Here is a 15,440-nt window from a genome sequence, read left to right as displayed (position 1 = left end):
ATGCAAAAAGATCCATCCCCCTTTTGTAATCACAAACTGATGGACCACTGTGCATGTAGGGAAAATTGACCATAATTGCCTTTTCAACAAAAACATTTCTTCCACTCCCCCCAACTGCCATAAAACTTCATCCATTCCCACCTTCAAAGGAACTTGGTAAGGCAAAACATGAGGGTTCCCCTTGAAACCATCGATTCTAAAAATAGTAGAAACAGGGTAGGGGATGATATCTCACCAATTATGTGAAACTTTCAAGTCATGGGGGTTATCCATAGGCCCGATGAGACTCATTAGTACCCTAGGGATTCTAGGATTGTCACTCAATATGAGGCATCTCAATTTAGCAACAAAATATCTATCAAATCTAACAAAACTAGCATTACTTGCATCCCAGGTCATATCTACACTCCACAACTGGACTGGCAGTATTTCCCCATTCTCCTCTCTATTTAGTTCCATCTCATTACCAAAATATGTCACTCCTTTGAACAAAAACATATGTGTTAATAGAGAGTAGTGACCAAATTTTTTTTCCACCTTGCCCTTCGCAATCCCAACTAAACCAATGGGAATTTCTTTAGCCAAAAAGGAAGCAAAATGAAAAATAACATCTACACCAAAGGAAGAAATTTGAACCATCATGTACATGAAACCAATGGGCATAAATTCTTTCTCATCTTCACCAAAAACTTGGCATAAGGTCTTGTATATCTCTATAGCCCAGGAAGTGAAAAGACTCTTCTTAAAAGGCTATCTAGAGGTTGTAGTAATTACTTGCAAAGTTCCTATTGTACCAATATGTGCCCTCAGTGCACCTCCCTTGATTACATCCTTCTTTTCTTTATATTCATTCTCTAATTCTAGTAGATTGATTTGCACATGGTAGTCTAATAATGGTTCCAGGTGAAAAACCTCTCTAATTTCTTCAGGAGTAATTGAGACTAGAGTCACACCATCCTTTATTCTTACAACCCTAATGGCTTGGTCATAATTCTTAGCAATGGCTTCAAGAAAATCATAATCCATGAAAACACTTGGGACTACCAACTTTCCCAAATCAAAATTCCAGACATTAGCATGCGGGACAAACAACTTTCTTTTCAAAAACCACTTTTTAAACAAGATAAGGCCAATTTGAGTAGTTGTTTCATCCCTAACCTAGTTCCCCTTGTCATATAGGCCATCAACAATTTTAAGCCTAGGGTTTAAGGAAATTAACTTTTTAACTTATGCAGGCTCTATAGTAGATTCTAGGAGTAATTCTAATAAATCATCGTGGACATTCCTATCCATATAATTAATTTTCCCAGAGAATGGTTTCTTAGGAGGCATTTTGATAGTATTGAGAGAATTGGAATGCCACAGAGGTTATAATATGAGTACTTACTTGACTTGCTGAACTTTTTCTTCTCTGAACTTCTAAAATTTCTCTCGAATGACAGAAGAATAGTTTCACATCTTTACCAGGCTTAACATGACACAATCAATCAGGCTCTTGTGCTCAAAAAATTTGTAATCTTTATTTGCATGGGACTGAAATTAATGAAAATCTCTATGTTATACTCTGTTTCTCCCACACGCGAAGCTTTCACTTACCATAAATGCGTCGAACAAAAAAATAGAGTGACATCGCACTTTCTTTTTTAAACTTGTGCCATTGATCCTTGAAAAATCCTACGATTTGGGAATGACAACTAAGTTGACTCAGCTTTCTTCTTAACACATTGGCAGTCAAGCCAATAAAACACCTCCACCTATACCTTTCCTTCAAGGCTGACACTTCAAACTAGGAACATGGATGACTACAGACACGTGTCATCAACTCGCTAACTTGTTATACATAATTCTCGAGCACCTTTCCACAGTGAGCTAGTGATGATCACTGATCTTACTTTAATCGTGTGGTGGACAATTGAAACAACCTTTAAGAACATGATGGTGGGTCCATTGCTCGTTAACTCGCTATACCTAATTTCCCACATCTCTTTATAGTGAGTCAATGAGTGTTGTCAATCCAGACTTGATCTTGTGAACAGCAATTTTACTTCAACAGTGGTGGGCCACACTCGCTAACTTGCTATACTTAACTTTCGAGCACTTCTTCATAGCGAGTCAATGCCACCCTTTGATCCCAGCTCGATCTCACGATCAAAAATCTTCGTACCTAGTACATGAGAAGTGGGTCCATGATATCGCTGTCGCTAAGTTGGCTCATCACGCTGGCACATATATATATATATATTTTAATCTCTACATGACATCACATGTCTTGGGCCTCGCCATGTCTATGACTTTCAAGTGGGTCGCTATATCGCTACCGGCATAAAAACCAACAATTCGGCTAGCGATATGGCGAGTTTCAACGAATCAAAATCTTCTTGCTCAAAGATGCTCAATGGGATGCCACTATGTAACTCGATCTACACAACTTAGCCTTACCACGTCACTCATTCAGGGCCCACCTTTGAGGATTTTTAGTTACATTACCATTTTCTAAGCAATCACTACATCGCTACCAGCATAGATACCAACAAAATCGCCTAGCGATATGGCGAGTTCCAGTAACCATTTTAAAAACAACGCCTGGAAAAAGAAAATGCAAAAGACATTAACTTGCAGAGAGACAAAAGTAAAACGTGCACCATATCTTCATCGGGATCCTCCAAAATTCCTTCTTACCTCAGAAGGATGCTGTCTTTGGAAAATTTGGGCATTCGCTATATTGCCATCGGAAAATCATAAGTATTTCCAATTAGTGACTTGAAAAATTGCCAGATAAATTTGAACTCTGGTGACACCACTTGCAAGTTTTTTCCCACATGCATTCCTTCTTGAAACTGACAAGTCTAGGATGTATCACATGGTCATAAGATCATCCCGTGAACACATTTTGTGGCATCGGATTCTGCTTTTCAGTATCACAGGTAATTTTTTGTTGATTGCTATCTCGCTATGCATAATATATGAGCATCTTTCCATAGTGAGTATGTGACAATCATGAATTCAAATCAGATCTGACGGTAGGACTAAAACCCTTTTTCATAAGACTCAACCAAAATGTCCAAACAAGCGGGAGAAGAAGATCCGTTCTTCGCCCCTTTTTTCAAAAAGAATTCGTGCCAAGGTAAATTTTAAAAGCCAAACCTATGATTTTTCATAGATTTTCAAAGGTATCAAAATACGCTAGAAAAAAACCTAAAACCCTATGACTTACCAAAGGATTCTCATCTGATTTTTTTTATGATTCAAAGAAAATTTTATACGCAAAAAATCAGACCAACATGAGCATTATCTGTTCTTATCATAGTATTTGTGGGAAGTAATTGCTTGTGTGGCCTTCCACTATTCTCTAGTTCACAATTTGATTGTGGCATTTTGTTCGAAGCAAAGCTTTATAATTACAAATCTAGGATATTTTAATAGATCATTTACTTGTGTGATGGGATAAAAACCCATGTTGGTGCCCTAAAATAAGATAACTATATATAGAAACTCAATCATTGAGACATGTCATATGGACTTGAGCTATCTTGATCTAGGCTCAAATCTGTTTCTATGCATTTGCTATAACTATTTCTGGGCTTTAATCTGCAATGTGAGACACTTATTTTGTTGGCAGGTAATTTAAATAAGAAGCATTTTCTACCGCTAATGTCTGAGAGTTTGTTTTATAAATGATATCTAAGTTTATTATTATCAATATGCATGAAATCTTATAATAGGAGAATATTATCAATATGCATGAAATCTTTAAGATCATACAAGATTTTCTTTCATCTAGAGTTGCATAGATGTTGAAACTCCTTTATTATATATAGGTTGTTGCTGGAACTAACTGTTTGAAAACATCATAATGTGGGTTATTTTCATATTGTGACACTGTTACCCAATCAAAATAGATGTAGATTTGAAATCTGTTTCACTTTTTTTCATCCTAAATTAAAATACATCTACATTATTAATAGTCATTTTTTGTGTTTTAGGTGCAATTTATTAGATAACCCCCTTTTTGATATGTCTTTTGAGTTAGTCCTTTGCTCAAACAATAAATTAAAATATCATTTTATTGTAGGGCCCTAAAGTAAGAAGTGGAGATCTACCACAGCCTATCATGCTCACAAAGGCCCAAGAGTTTACTTTCAAAATCAAAAGACGAGTGGGCTTTGAAGACTGTGTAAGTGTGAATTATGATGATTTTTTGAATGATGTGGAGAAAGGAGACACACTACTTGTTGATGGTACGTTCTCTTGTGCTGGCTTGAAAATTTATTTATTAGCTGAAAAGAACAGAGTTACTAATGTTATTCGCAACATTTTCATAGCTTTCTATTTCTTATCATTATTTGAATTTCTCTAGGGGGGATGATGTCACTAGAAGTGAAGTCAAAAACATCAGATTCTATAATTTGTGAAGTAATCGATGGAGGAGAGCTTAAATCACGATGACACTTAAATGTGCATGGAAAAAGTGTTACCCTGCCTTCCATTACAGGTTAAGACCATTTTATCAACTCTCAGGCATGCATAGAAAATTAGATTTTTTTTCCTTATTGACATGTACCTCTCAATCTTCTTCTTTCTTAGGGACTTTGATTTCATTGTGATTTCCCTTTTTTGTACCTAATATTGATTGATTGAAGTTACCTAGAATATAATTGAATGATATGTTTATCAATCTTGAAATATGTGTAATATTTGTATTTTGTTGTTACTTGTATATGTGATGAGTTTTTTTGACCAACAAAGCATCTGAGATAGCTTAATTTGGTATTTGATAAAATCTATTTCCTGTCTTTTTTTTTCATAGATAAAGATTGGGATGATATTAAAATTGGAGTTGAGAATGGGATAGACTATTATGTTGTTTCCTTTGTTAAAGATGCTAAGGTGGTGCATGAGTTGAAAGATTACCTTAAAAGTAAACCTTTGAAGCAAAATTTTAACTTTCCAGTGTAATATAATCCTTTGCAGATAGTATTGGGCTTGATATGGCATGTTCCCTTAATTTATATTTTAAATCAGAATTTAAAATGTCATAAAATATCAATGCATTTGTATTTGTAATTATGTGAAGGTTGTGGTGCGGATATCCATGTGACTGTGAAGATTGAAAGTGCTGATTCAATACCAAATATTCATTCAATTCTTTCTACATTAGATCAAGTAAGTACAGTCTCCCTAGATTAGAAGTTTTAGTTGGATAAGTTGTTACTTTATGATTGGTGATATTGCTTTGAATGGGGTTAATAAATTATGTGAAGTCATGCTTGTCAAGCATTATATAGAAAGTTAGATGCACATGCTATTTTGTTTACTATTTAGTCATGCATGTATTTGTTTGGATGTTGGTGCTTTTCCATTGTTGGTTTTTGATGGTTTTTGTACGGCTTTGATGTAAAATACAAAATATAAAAGCTTCACTTGTGAATATGTTATAATATTCTTTAAATTGTTGGCAAGGACTATGAGCTTTAGTAAAGATGTTTTTAAATCAATTTTTTTGATTGTCTATCATTCAGTGAAGTTAACTAGAATGAGATCATCATTTAGTTGCCTGATTAATTCCTAGCTATTGAGTTTTTAGATTGTAGTTTCCTCATAGAGCTCAAGATGGTTCTATCAAGAAACGAGAGAGCAAAACTTAAACGTGGATAGTAATATCTAAATTGACACTTTGAAAGGAGGGATAGATATATTCTTTATGCTATAATTTTCACATGAAATAAATTAATGCGATTTTTTTCCTGTGTGAGTAAAATCTATGAGGCCATATAGCCTTTGGAGATTTTTCTAAATGCAATATAAGTTGGTTAAAATGGCATAACTCTCAACTGTGAAAATCTTGACATCTTCCTCATTTTGAGACTATTTGCTTCTAATGGGCATTTTTATGTCATCACAACTTCTCATAATTTATTGTACTAGGTACATTCCCATGCAAGACTTGTTGGTATCTTATGCTTATGAAATTTTAGTGTATGTATTTAAACATGGCATTCTCTTCAGATTCTACTGTCATAATTCATAAATTTGACATTAGTTCAATCTCATAAATTATGCCTTTGTTATATTTGTCGTCTCCATCTTTTAGCTTCACAAAAAAGGTCTTAGAAGTTGCGAACTGTCAAGAAACATTTTTTTGCGAGAGGAAATGCGCTTTTCCAATTCCCAACAGAGATGTTGTGGCATGCAAGGGCTATGGGTATTTTTGTGCAACTGTCATACCAGGCATGGGAAAAGATCTTCTATTTGCCATAATTTTTGTCAGTGTTGCCTTGAGAAGAATTTAAGGTTAACTTTAGGTTCATTCTAGCTCGGATTCCATCTTGTCACCTTTTGTTTGGGTATGAGATGCTAGATTTTGAATACATAGTATACAAGCTAGGTTTTAAAAGCTAAGAAACATTGTCTTACAAGTTAGATTTCAATAGCTAAGAAATAATGATCTTATTGTTTTGTTAATTTTTACCTTCTTTTGAACTTGGTATCCAAGATTTGTTGTTTTGTCTCTCGTCAACACCACTTAACAGTATTTGGCTAGTCTCTAGCATATCTCACACACCCAAATATTCAATCGGCTCAGTTGAGGTTGAAAGATACCACCTAGAGGACTGACCAAGATAGTCTCCCAAACAAAAACACCCTTGTCTTTTGTCCCTATTTAGGTAAATATTTAGCTTTCCAGATGTCCAAAGTCCATATAGAAGTTTATATGTCAATATGATTAAATTGTGAATGATCATGCATCTCTTAGTATTTAGGCCTCCACTATTTGTCCAGACACTAGTGTCAGAGTGTAGAATTGTCGTGGAGTAGTGTTTCTACAAAATAGTTTGTGTTCTCGGTCTATAGGATCTCCATTCTTTAGTACATGTGTCTAGTTTTGTGATTTGCAGAGGGAAGGGCACCATTCTTTAATGCAAGTGTCCATTTCTAATGGCCATACAAGGTTGGAGCACCCAGATATTGTGCAAGTGAGATGTAGTGGTGAATATAAGTTGTGTGTCTTTGTCCTAGTCTTTGTCTTGTAGAAGCATCCATCTTGAATGCTAGTGCTCCATTTGATTCTCCAGAATAAAAAATTTCTTGGATCCTTGTTCCTGTGTTTCTATTCCCTTTTCTTCTATTTGCTACTACCTACAATATACAGTTGTATAAGCTTACAGTTTTATGAAAGTACTTCGTTGGAGGTTTTTTGATATTTATATGCTAGTGGTCCCTTGGACATTATTGAATGTTTTCTTTCATTTAGTTTATTTATGACAAGAATTTACACATTTCTTGCATGCGAATGATCATACCCACCTTCATTTTTAGCCACACTGATTCAAGTTATGCATGTATTGATTTTTTTATGGTATTTGTATGTTGTTTAGGATTCTAACAGTTGTCTCTTCCTTCCTCTTCTTTAGGCTATGGTAGCTCAAGGGGATCTTGGAGCAGAGCTTCCTATCGAGAAAGTTCCTTTACTCCTGGTAATTTTATAGAGTTTTTTATCATCAGTTAAAATGTTACACATATCAATGAAATTCATTTCTTGAATTCAGTGTTTGCAACCATTCTTATTGAATTCCTTGTTTACTACCCAAGATTCGGCTAATATTTCAAATCAGACTGGGTATGATGCAGTCTTCCATGCTGACACAAGCAGTGTTAACTTGGAAGGGCTTTCTATGCTTCCCTTATCACAAGGTGCACCTTCTTCTACCATGGAAGTCCAACTAGATGCTCTTGGGCTTGGAATTCAACTAAGCTTCTTGACATTATTCATCTTACTTTTTAATTATTTTTGCAAGCCAAAAAAACAAAGATGGAGGCCAATTTCAAAATGCCCTCTAATTTGTCATCTTGCTTGGTTTTTTAAGAACTTTTTTATCCTTCATTGTACTCATAATGAAATTTCCTAAATAGAATTTAGTTTTCACTTGCTTAATTTGATAGAAGAGCAGAATTGGGTCTAGAAGAATATAATTTAGTGTTAAATTGTTAATTCAGCAAGCTGAAGAGAACTACAGATTACTTAGCAATTAGGTTTGGAAGACTATAATTGGATCCATGATGTAACCTGCAAGAGTGAATGGTGGATTTAGCATTTAGACTTTGATCTATATTTTAATTTTTTTTTTATAATTTCTAAAATGAAAACTATTTTTATCTGTTTAGTATGTAAAGTTTTGATATTTTTTCACAGAAAGTTAAATTATGATACTTCTAGAACTAGAATTTAATTGTGTAGTTTTTTAGTTAAATTTGTTGGTCTATTTTTCATAAGTAATCAGTGATAAGAACCCACTTAACTGATCCATAATAACTTGTCCATTTATTGCCTTCCTCTTTATTTGTCTTTTTATTGCATCCATCTACTACCATCATTCTCATGAGAGAGATTCTTGTATACATCTACTCATAAGAAATGAGTTCATAAATTCAACTAAAAAGTTAGATTTTTATATACAGCCGATCATTTATTCATGTAAATGAATCAATAGATTGGATTCAAAAATTATATAATTGAATCCTAATAATTGTCTTATAGTTGGAATATATTTATACATAAGTAGAAAACATCAGTCCATAGTAAATTGGTACATATGAAACTGAGTTTAACTATGAAAAGCTTTGTGATGCACAGTTTGTTTGTTAAATTAATATTTACTAAGAATTGTTCTTTTTATTTCTTACCAGGATAGTCTTTGCTTGAGAGCGATAGGGGAGGTGGAGGAAAAGCTCATGCAAAACATTAATAAGCTAAAGGTAGAAATGGTGAAATTGGAGGAAGCCGGACACATGGCAAGACTAAGAGATTATAGAAACAGATGTGTGAGGATGAAGATTGTATACTATGATGCCTTCAAAGAAGTGATTTTCAAGGAAGAAAAAGACAAGCTAGATTTTCATGCCAACCTTAACAGGCTTAACCTTGTTGCCTTTTATGATAAGTTAGAAGATATGGTGGAAACCCATGATTGAATCGAGATTATGAGTTAGACCAATGGGGATAAATATGATGGGCAATGGCTTGATGGCTTGAAGCATGGCCATGGAGTCTATAGATGGGAAGATGGGAGTTGTTATATGGGGACCTAGAGTAAGGGGCTCAAAGATGGGAAAGGTACATTTTATCCTGCATGTGGAAATCAGACTAGGCTATGCCACCTTTTGGAATCCTCATCTTCCAATGTGGATCAGCATGACAATCTCTTTGTTGATGAGCAATCTTGTTGGAAGGAGAGAAGCTCTTCTATGTCTAATTTTGAGGTCTATTTGAATACTTCTTATGCCCCTAGCTCCAAAACAACATCCTTAAAAACCCTTGAATCTAGAATAGAAAGAACCTTTTCCTTTGATAGGATAAGAAGCTCAAGTAGTGAGGAATTTGATGATAATGATGAGGGTGTCAGAACTTGTGATCCCAAAATTTTTCCTATGCAATCTGCTGTCAAGAGAGAATATGTTCAAAGAGTTTTGATTAATAAGGTATCTAGAATAAATGTGCCTTCCAAGGCTATAAAAAGAGGGCATAAATGGCAGCCAAATGAAAGTAAGAGACCAGGTGAAATTATCTATAAAGTGCACAAAAATTATGACTTAATGCTGAATCTGCAATTGGGAATTAGGTTCACATATTTATTTTCATATTCACACATATGACTAGCAACTTGCTCAATATTTTACATTTATATGGATATGCCTTGTAAGGTTTATTTATTTTACTAACAAGAAATTCAGAATCAGACTAACAAGAGAATGAAAAATGTATATGTGTAATATTTGAATGATGAAAACAATATGATTTTAAAATGTGTATTTATTGTTAGTCAATTTCTTGTTATTGAAGAAAATTGTATTGAAATATACTATTGAGTTTGTATGTTTGTCCCTAGACATATTGGATTCACAAAATTTTGAATTTGCCACACTTGGTTTTGGGTGTACAAGAGTTTTACATTTTAAACACCATGCATACTAATTTAGTCTCATCTATGCAATTTTTGCAATTAGTTGAAGAAAGTGGGAGTTATTGTTCTTAGTTTATTTGGCAATTTTTGTCAGCATCCTTGGAAATTGATGCATCTTTGTATCTTAAGATGCTAGCTGTAACTAAATGAGTCCTTTAAGGTATACATTTAGGTGTGGTAGCCAACTAATGCTAGTTGTAAGGTACACAAATTTTATATTGTGGGATTCCTTAGTTTTCCTTAATGTTCCATAGGGTTTCAACATCCTATTGTTTTTCTTTTCTTCATTGTTTACTAGTGTGACCATTTTACAAGTACTTCTTCATATGGTGCCAAATTACTATAATCATGTTCATACTTATGAAAGCACATTGATCGCTAAATTTTTTGGTCTACATAGTATCAAAGCAGTAGGAGGACAAAAAGGTATTTTCTATACCTTCTTACTTTGTTTTCCATTTAATCATTGACATAATATGTCAATTTTTGGTAACTAGACATTATTTTCAAAATTAAACATGGTGAGTGGGCTTAAAGTGGCAACTTGGTGGGGCAAGTTGGCAAGCTGACTTAGTGAGGCCACTTAGAGACACGACATGGTGAGCTGACTTGGTGAGAAAGCTCAATGAGCGGACCTCAAGACTGACCTTGATGAGGCACTTTGGTGGGGTGACTTGATGACCAAACTCAAAGAGACAACTTGGCGAGCATACTTGCACTAGTACATTTGGGTTCAATTTTCAACCTTTATCAGTCAAATTTTTGACCCAATTTTTGACCAAATTTGACCAACCCATTGATGAAAATTTTTTTGCTTGAAATTTTGACCAACTCATTGGTACATGATTTTTCTCAATTGTATAACTAATTATATATTCTTCATATTAGTTATTGTCGATGTTTTTGTAGCATTCTATAAAATAGTTCACATGTCTTGCCTATGATACGACATTTTACATGCATCCTACTCTCTCTCATTTGTCTAATGATGGATTACACAGAGTGATCTGAAACCATGATGCTAAAACACACACAATCAAATCTAAAATGAACTTGCACTACAAATGGATTGTCAAAATATGATATTGGTAAAATTGCACACATGTCTACGAGGACAATCACAACTTAAACATATATTTGTCTTGGTAGACATGCAAGTAAAATTAACAATATCAGATTTCCATAATCCATTTGTAGTGCAATTTCATTTTGGATTTGATTGTGTGTGCTTTTTAGAATCATGGTTTCAGATTACCTTGCGTAATCCATCATCAACTGTATGAGAGAGTGTAGGATGCATGTAGAATTTCATATCATAGGCAAGACATGTGAACTATTTTATAGAATGCCTAAAAAAATTTACACCTTCTTGTTGGTTGAAATTTCCACCTTCATTGGTCGAAATTTCCACCAACGCTTGGGTTTTTTTGACCTTTGTAGGTGGAAATTTCCACCAACGCTTAAATTTTTTTCGACCTTTTTTGGTGGAAATTTCCACCAACACCTAAACTTTTTTCTACCTTTGTTGGTCAAAATTTCCACCTTCATTGGTCAAAATTTCCACCAACACTTAATTTTTTTTCTACCTTTATTGGTCGAAATTTCCACCAACGCCTAAAATATTTTCCACCTTTGTTGGTCAAAATTTCCACCTTCATTAGTCAAAATTTCCACCAATGGCTAAATTATTTTCTGCCTTTGTTGGTCAAAATTTCCACCAATGCCCAAATTTTTTTCTACCTTTGTTGGTCAAAATTTCGACCAATTCTTGCATGACCTTAGACAATGGCTTGTTGGGTTTTTGACCAATAGATTAGTTGAAATTTTGACCAACTAGTGAGTTGGTCAAAAATTTGACTAGAAAAATATCGACCAATGGGTTGGTCAAATTTGGTCAAAAATTGGGTCAAAAATTTGACCAATAAAGGTAAAAAATTGAACCCAAATGTACTAGTGCCAGTTGATGATGACAATGAGAAATATTGATTGTGAATTTAAGAATTCTTGAGATTTTTATAATGTGTATCAAACTTTTCCCTCATGGCAAAAGAACTTTTTGTGTGAGCTCTATTTGCATAATTTCAAAATTCCACAAGAAACATAGTGGAATCCCCTGCTTTAGATAGGGGATGTTCACTTAAGAGCTCTAATGTCATGGATTCACAATGAAACAAATTATGATATATAGTTGCATACCTATAGAGATCTTGAAAAGTCTAAACCACTGCCACTCTAGGCTGAATCCCATAAGCCTTATGACCTCTTGAGAGATTGGTTCAAATTAACTTGTGGAAGGCCAAAACCTGAAATTAGAGAAAGTGTTTGAAGAAAGGGAAATTTTTTTATAGAAAGTATCAAAAAATTCCTAATTTCACACAATAGAGAGCAATTGTAGGGCTTAGAAATAGATGGAGTCAACTACCAAAATCTTTTGAGAAGGTTGAACCACATAGCCCTATTAATTTTGAGGCAGTAGTAAATAGAGTGGCTAAATATATGCAATTGGGAAGGCAAATCAAGAAAGAGTTATGGATGTAATAACCTTCCAATATCCTACCCTTCTCTGGCCCTTGTATGAAAGAAATGCTACCAAGTTAGATCCATTAGTTGAAGAACACTTGGTTGAGCATTGGAGAGGATCCAGAGGATATTTCTACACCTCTAGAAGTAGGAAATAGGGGAAGACAATAGTGGGAGATTTCGGAGCAATGGCAAAGAAGTACAATGCTTGAGCACAAGCATTTTCATAGTGGGAGGTAGATGATGAGGCATATTAATGTCTCAAATTTGATATAGTTTTTATATAGTCTGAACTTACTCTTTGAGCTATGAAAAATATTTCCACTATATCTATTTTAAATGTCTTGTAAACTTATGTTGAATGTAGCTAGAACCTATTAAACCTATGGATAGTGGACATAACATACCTTGCTTAATATTATATATAAAATCCAATATTTCATATAAATATTTTAAGCTATGTTTTAATATTTGAATGAGAGTAGAAATGTTGTTGTTCATATGTGGTCGAATGTTACTAACTTTTAGGAAATGGAGAAGTGGTGCAAAGAGTGGTGAGCACCGTATTAAAGAAGGAGTAATGAAGACTGTTCATACCATGAGAAGCAAAGGTTAGTTCTGGGTGATAAGCTATGTCTGTGAGGGGAGTTATTGTAGGAGACACAACTTGTTACATTATCTGTGGATCATTATTCTGTTGCTTAATCAATGTTCTAAAGTCATGGTTGACATTTTGCCTTTTTCTTTTGACAATGTTTGCTCCCAATTTTTTTTAATATGTTATGTTTGTAGTTGTAGACACCTAAAAACCTTTAGAAAATAAAGTATTTTTATTTTTTGAAAATGTCCTGATGACATCATCATTTATTAATTAATTAATTAATTAATTTTTATGCCATTAAATACCTTTATCTTAATTAAAAATATTTAATTAAGGAATCCCTCCCAAAAATGTTTAAATCTTATTTAAACATTATTTTCTTATTTATTAATTATTTAATTAATAAATTGACCAAAAATCCTAAAATAAATAAAAATCTTATTTTTTGCCCAAAACTTGGCCAATCTTCTTGAGACCAATAACCTCTTCCAAAATCTTCTAATCCTTCTTTAATTTTAATTAAAGGCTAATCCCATCATTTCTTACCCCTAATCCCAACTCAAAATATTTAATCAAGATTAAATATTAATCCTCATGTTTATTAAAAATATTTTAATAAATATCTCCTCAACCCAAACCCTTGAAATAAATAAAACTTTATTTATTTCATAAAATCTTATCCTAGGAAGTTCTAGACTCTTCTAGAAAGTCTTCATCCTCATCCAAAGCCTAGACTCTTCTAGAAGATGTCTTTAACCCTAATCCTAATCCCCTCCTAACCTTGTCACATTCCCTAAACATGGGTTAAGACTTGCTAACTCAAGCCAAAGTTAACAAATATCTCCTCCTTCACCCACCCTCATTAATTGCAATCCACTTGCCATCCACTTGCCTAGTCCTAAGCCATCTCTAACCCTTCCTCTAATCATTTTTTTCAACCCTAAGCAAGCTTAAAACCCCCCTAAACCCTCAAATTCGAATTTCATAGTATCTCTCACAAATATCTTCAACCACAAAACTTTATAAAGCCCACAAAGTCATAAATGTTCTTACAAAGCACTTATGAAGGGTCTTTATGAAGATTTTATCCCTTGAGCCTCCTTTGTTGACTCATCCTTCCCCTTTCCTCCATCCTCTCACCATGTGACATGTGTCACTTCTTGATTGGCTATAAGGAAGCACAATCCAGGTGCTCTCCTCTCATGCAATCTGAGCCCTCCATAAGCTTTTTCCCATCCTTGCATCTTAGCCCTTTGCAAAATAACACAATCCATGAAGTAAAGTTATAATGCTATTTTGAGAACCAAATCCATACTTAAAGCCATCTATCCACACTAAAAATCCACAATCATCCATTGAAGCCTTTGGAAGCATATTGAGCATACATCCTATCCATTTAGATAAAGCTACTCAACAAGAGAGCTTCTTATTGAGAGAGTCCATTAATGGCTCATATTCTCAATTGAGAGTTCATCTTAGTCTATCTTGAAGTTTATGATTTTTTTTTAGTTTGTAGAAGCTTTATTTAAATTTGGTTTCTATTAGCATACTAACATTGCTCATATACATTTTGGCACGCCCGGTGGGACCCCGCATGGGTCATCTTCATTAGCTTTTTTAGTCAAGTTTTGTATGTCATTTGCTGATTTTGGCTAATTTTTCTTATTTTTGTGATTGGTAGGATTGTATAAATTGGTTTTGTAGGTCCACATGAGCATGAAGAAGACAAAGGAACTCATAGTCTATCTCATAGTATTTGCAGATTTTTCAAGCTTATAGGTGGACAAAGCACTTGGAATTCTTCTTCCTCTTCTTGTCTATATTCTTCTTATTCCATCTACTTCTTCTTCTTCTTCTTGTGGGAGATCTTGGCCATTTTTTTTTAAGGAAGCAAAATCATACACACTTCTTTTTAGTGCTTAAAATGAACCCCCAAATCATACTTAAATCCATTAAAAAATTATAAATTTGCAAAAAAGAAAAAATCTTTTAACAATTGAAACTAAACCAATCTAATCATTTGCATCCTTGCAACATCAAGGTTTTAGATGCATTCATGCAAAGTTAGGAACACTTCATTTTTGGGAATTTAAAAAGAACTTCAAGTTTCCATTTCAAAAGGTTCAAAATCAACACTAAGTGCACACTAAAATCTAAATCAAACTCAAAGCATCAATCAAGGATAAAATGAACCTCATTTGCAAATATTTTAAAGTTCTTTTAAAAATCTCATGAAAACTAAGAGTCCTAAATGGTTGCCAAAAATTGTCCTAAAAGCTTTGTTATTTGTTCCAAACAAATGTCTTGTTGCAAAATCTTGAATGTTTCTTAGGTTTTTCATGCATCAAAACAATCTAGGA

This window comes from Cupressus sempervirens, chromosome 7 (genome assembly GCF_028749045.1).
Source record: "Cupressus sempervirens isolate cs-2001-9-10 chromosome 7, ASM2874904v1, whole genome shotgun sequence".
Classification (NCBI taxonomy): domain Eukaryota; kingdom Viridiplantae; phylum Streptophyta; class Pinopsida; order Cupressales; family Cupressaceae; genus Cupressus; species Cupressus sempervirens.
Note: the sequence above shows the minus strand (reverse complement) of the source record.